The sequence below is a fragment of the Arachis duranensis genome, chromosome 4 (assembly GCF_000817695.3).
Source record: "Arachis duranensis cultivar V14167 chromosome 4, aradu.V14167.gnm2.J7QH, whole genome shotgun sequence".
NCBI lineage: Eukaryota > Viridiplantae > Streptophyta > Magnoliopsida > Fabales > Fabaceae > Arachis > Arachis duranensis.
In genome coordinates, this window is record NC_029775.3 from 31,696,184 (window position 1) to 31,702,158 (window position 5,975).

The window sequence follows — 5,975 nt, forward strand, 5'->3', positions numbered from 1 at the left end:
GATAATTAAAATGTAATTATAACATAAAATAAGATAGAAATACTTATGTAATTCATTGGTGGGAATTTCAGATAAGCGTATGGAGATACTTTGTCACTTCTGAACCTCTGCTTTTCTACTGCCTTCTTCCAACCATGCATTACCTTCTTCCATGGGAAGCTGTATGATCCTCTCGGATGAAAACAAATCCATCTGCGCTATCATTGCAGGGATAATCATCTATCGGTTCCCGCTAGCGTCAGAATAGGACCATTGTCCTTTTGCGCATTGTCACTTGCGCCTAACATTCGTAGGTTTGAAGCTCGTCACAATCATCCTTTCCCAGATCCTACTCAGAATACCACAGACAAGGTTTAGACTTTCCGGATCCCAGGAATACAGCCAATGGTTCTAGCCTATACCACGAAGATACTAATCTCACGGACTCGGTCTCCTGTATTAGATATCCAAGAGAGTATACTCCAGCTGGCGTCCAATGACTACGTTGAACATCATGTAGACCGCTTTTGTGGTTGTCAGGCACGCGGATCTTGGCTAAGCGAGTAACAAAGATTGGGTGATTGTCACGGGTCACCCCTTCATTCTGACTTAACTGAATTAAGAACAAGAGTATATCTTGGAGAAGAAGTAGGCGTGAATTGAAGGAAAAATAATAGTACTTGCATTAATTCATGAGGAACAGCAGAGCTCCACACCTTAATCTTTGGTGTGTAGAAACTCCACCGTTAAAAATACATAAGAACAAGGTCTAGGCATGGCCAAGCCATGCCTCCCAAATAGCATGAAACAAATGAAAAAAGGTTTCATAAACCTGATCCCAAGATCAAAGAGGATCAAAAGATCACATATGATCCAAAAGATGAAAATAGAATAGTAAAAGGTTCTATTTATAGAGAACTAGTAACCTAGGGTTTACAGAAATAAGTAAATGATGCAGAAATCCATTTCCATGGCCTACTTGGTGTGTGCTTGGGCTGAGCATTGAAGCTTTCACGTGCATAGGTTTCTCTTGGAGTTAAACGCCAGCTTTGGTGCCAGTTTGGGCGTTTTACGCCATAATTTTTATGCTGACTTGGAACACCAGTTTGGGCCATCAAATCTTAGGCAAAATATGAACTATTATACATTGCTGGAAAGCCCAAGATGTCTACTTTCCAACGAAATTGAGAGCGCGCCAATTTGGCTTTTGTAGCTTCAGAAAATCCATTTTAAGTGCAGGGAGGTCAGAATCCAACAGCATCTGCAGTCCTTTTTCAGCCTCTGAATCAGATTTTTGCTCAGGTCCCTCAATTTCAACTAGAAAATACCTGAAATCATAGAAAAACACACAAACTCATAGTAAAGTATAGAAATGTGAATTTCACATAAAACTAATAATTATATACTAAAAACTAACTAAATCATACTAAAAACTACCTAAAATCAATGCCAAAAAGCGTATAAATTATCCGCTCATCACAACACCAAACTTAAATTATTGCTTGTCCCAAGCAACTGAAAATAAAATAGGATAAAAAGAAGAGAATATACAATGAATCTCACAATATCATTGAAACTTAGTCCCAATTAGATGAGTTGAGCTAGTAGCTTTTTACTTCTGAACAGTTTTGGCATCTCACTTTATCCTTTGAAATTCAGAATGATTAGCATCTATAGGAACTCAGAATTTTAGATAGTGTTATTGATTCTCCTAGTTTAGTACGTTGATTCTTAAACACAACTACTTTATGAGTCTTGGTCGTGACCCTAAGCACTTTGTTTTCCAGTATTACCACCGGATACATAAATGCCACAGACATATAACTGGGTGAACCTTTTCAAATTGTGACTCAGCTTTGCTAAAGTCCCCAGTTAGAGATGTCCAGAGTTCTTAAGCAAACTCTTTTGCTTTGGATCACGACTTTAACCACTCAGTCTCAAGTTTTTCACTTGGACCTTCATGCCACAAGCACATGGTTAGGGACAGCTTGGTTTAGCCACTTAGGCCAGGATTTTTTTCCTTTGGGCCCTCTTATCCATTAATGCTTAAAGCCTTGGATCCTCTTTACCCTTGCCTTTTGGTTTAAAAGGCTATTGGCTTTTTCTGCTTGCTTTTTTTTTGTATCACTGTTTTCTTCGCCATATTTTTTTCACTGCTTTTTCTTGCTTCAAGAATCAATTTCATGATTTTTCAGATTATCAATAACATTTCTCTTTGTTCATTATTCTTTCAAGAGCCAACAATTTTAACATTCATAAACTTTACTATAAAAAATATGCACTGTTTAAGCATTCATCCAGAAAATAAAAAGTATTGCCACCACATCAAAATAATTAAACTAATTTCAAGATAAAATTTGAAATCCAAGTACTTCTTGTTCTTTTGTAATTAGGCACATTTTTCATTTAAGAGAGGTGAAGGATTCATGGAATTATTCATAGCTTCAAGGCATAGACACTAGACACTAATGATCATGTAATGAAAACACAAACATAGATGACACAATAAGCATAAAAATCGAAAAATCGAAAGGTAAGAACAAGGAAATCAAAGAACGGGTCCACCTTAGTGATGGTGGCTAGCTCTTCCTCTTGAAGATCCAATGGAATGTCTGAGCTCCTCTATGTCTCTTCCTTGCCTTTGTTGCTCTTCTCTCATGGCTATTTGATTCTCTCTAATTTCATGGAGAATAATGGAGTGCTCTTGGTACTCCATCCTTAGTTGCTCCATATTGGAACTCGGATCTCCCAAAAGGTATTGAGTTGCTCCCAATAGTTGTGTGGAGGAAAATGTATCCCTTGAGGCATCTCAGGGATTTCTTGATGAGGGACTTCCTCATGCTCTTGTTGAGGTCCATGAGTGGGCTCTCTTATTTGCTTCATCCTCTTTTTAGTGATGGGCTTGTCCTCTTCAATGAGGATGTCTTCCTCTATGACAATTCCAGCCAAATTGCATAGGTGACAGATGAGATGAGGGAAGGCTAACCTTGCTAAAGTGGAAGGTTTGTCAGTAACCTTGTATAGTTCTAGAGGTATAATCTCATGAACTTCCACTTCTTCTCCAATCATGATAGCCCGATCTACAGTCACTTCAGATCGGTTGCTAATAGGAATGATGGAGCGTTGGATGAACTCTGGCCATCCTCTAGCCACGGGCTTAAGGTCATGCCTTCTCAATTGAACTGGCTTGCCTTTGGAGAGTCTCTTTTCCACTGAGCTCCTTCCACACATATGTCCATGAGGACTTGGTCCAACCTTTGATCAAAGTTGACCCTTCTAGTGTAGGGGCGTGCATCTCCTTGCATCATAGGCAAGTTGAATGCCAACCTTCTCAATTCTGGCGTTAAACGCCAGGTTGCTGCCCATTTCTGGCATTTAACGCCAGCTTTTCTTCCCTTTCTAGTGTTGAACGCCAACTTGGTGCCCTTTTCTGGCGTTAAACACCCAGAATGGTGCCAGACTGGGCGTTTAACACCCATTCTGCTACCCTTACTAGCGTTTAAACGCTAGTAAACTCCTCCCTCAGGGTGTGCTATTTTTAATGCTATTTTTGAGTTTTACTTTGATTTTTGTAGTTGTTTTTGTGACTCCACATTATCATCAACCTAAAGAAAACATAAAATAACAATGGAAATTTGACTTAGATAAATAAAAATTGGGTTGCCTCCCAACAAGCGCTTCTTTAATGTCAATAGCTTGACAGTGAGCTCTCATGGAGCTTCACAGATGTTCAGAGCATGGTTGGGGCCTCTTGACAAACTGATTAATTGATGGTAAAGAATTTCACAAAAATAATCGCGTTGTAAGTATAGTTTCTAAATCAGCGAAGAATCCTTTCGTACAAAAATTTGGTTGTCACAAGTAACAAAACCCAATAAAACTTATAACCGAAGTATTCAAACCTCGGGTCATCTTCTCAAGGAATTGCAAGGAAGTATGACTTATTATTGGTTATGGAAAAAGGTATATTTTTGGGTTTTTGAAATAGGGAACATGTAATTTAAATGGCAAGGAAGTAAATTAATTATCATGAACACCAGTGTAAGGTATAAGAACTGGAAATCCCATCCTAGTTATCCTTATCAGGTGTGATGAGAATTGTTTATTGCTCCCACTTAGTTAAACCTTACTAAATACAGGAAAATCAAGTGGACTAATCAATTTAATTCCTCAAGTCCTAGTCAACTCCTATGGAAAGACTAATTTTAGAGGGATCTAAATCAATCAGCAATTTCCAATTTTCAATCAACCGTTGAGTTTAACAACTCAAGTGTTACCAATTACTTAACCAAAGTAAAAGGGGGAAATCTAAATTAAATTAAAAGCATTAATAACATACATTTGAAGAAAGCAATCTTTAGATCTGAAATACCTCAATTTATATTAAATAAGAAAGTCAATTCTAACATGGAAATTTCATAAGCCAAATTGAAAAGATAAATAACAATTAAAGTAATAGAAAATAAATTAAAGGAACATTGAACCTGGAATGAAGAGAAGTAGCCTAATTATAATAGAAATTCTAAATCTTAATCCTAAATCCTAAATCCTAAGAGAGAGGAGAGAGCCTATCTCTCTCTAAAAACTACATCTAAAACCTAAAATTGTGAATTTGAATGTTGTATGAATGTTCTCCCATGAATGGATGCATTCCCTCACTTTATAACCTCTAATATGTGTTTTCTGGGCTTGGATTTGGATCGAAAAAGGCTCTAGAAATCGTTGAGGACAACTTCTGCAATTTTCTGCATGTGGGGTCCGTCATGCGTTCGCGTGGGTCACGCGTCTGCGTCATCTGGAGTTTTTCTCTTCCACGCATCCGCGTCAGTCACGCGTCCGTGTCGTTCACGCGTTCGCGTCGCTGCCAATTCTTTAAAAACTCCATTTTGTGCGTTCGTTCCATTTTTGCATGTTTCCTTTCTGTCCTCTAAGTCATTCCTGCCTTATAAAGTCTAAAAATACTCAACACATAGATCACGACATCGAATGGTAATAAAGGGTAATTAAATTTAACATTTTTAAGGCATAGGAAACATATTTTCACATATATCATAAAATAAGGAAGGAATTGTAAAACCATGCAATTCATATGAATAAGTGGGTGAAGAATTGATAAAATCACTCAATTGAGCATAAGATAAATCATAAAATAGTGGTTTATCAACCTCCCCACACTTAAACATTAGCATGTCCTCATGTTAAGCTTAAGAGAACTAAAAGAGTGAAGGGGAATGATAGAATGTATGAAATGCAACCTATCTATATGAATGCAACTACATGCAAAATGTTTCTACCTACTTAGTGAAAAGTAAATAAATCTTTCAAGAATAAATATGAACTGGATTTCACTAATTCAAATCATAAAATAAAGTACAAGTAAACTTGGAGAAGAAAATAGCTCATGAAAGCTGGGAACAAAGAATCGAGCATCGAACCCTCACCAGAAGTGTATACACTCTAATCACTCAAGTGTTTAAGGTTCAATTCTCTTAATTCTCTACTAACCTTGCTTCCTAAGGCTTGCTCTTCATCTACCAATCAACAAAGAATTAATGCACAGATACACATATCAAGAGGTCTTTTAAGGGTTGTAATGGGGTTAGGGTCAAGGTAGGATTGTATTTGGCCAAGTGGACTAAAATCTGAATCCTTAATTAACTTAAACTTTTCCCACCTAACTTAAGACAATCCATGTAATCACAATACAAAATCTAACTACCCATTTACTATGTTTTCCACATATTCATGCATCCTGATTCGAGTATAGTACATATGCATTGCTTTCACCATTTACTTTGGGGCATTTTGTCCCCTTTTTATTGTTTGCTCTTTTTCTTTTCTTTTTCTCTTTTATATTTTTTTTTCTTTTTCTCTTTTTTTCTTTTTTCTTTTGTTTTTCTCAATGCATACGATTAAGATATTGAATGCAAGAATATATGCTCAATTATTGTTTTGCATATTTTCACAAGAATACACAACACCCAATTCTTAAACCA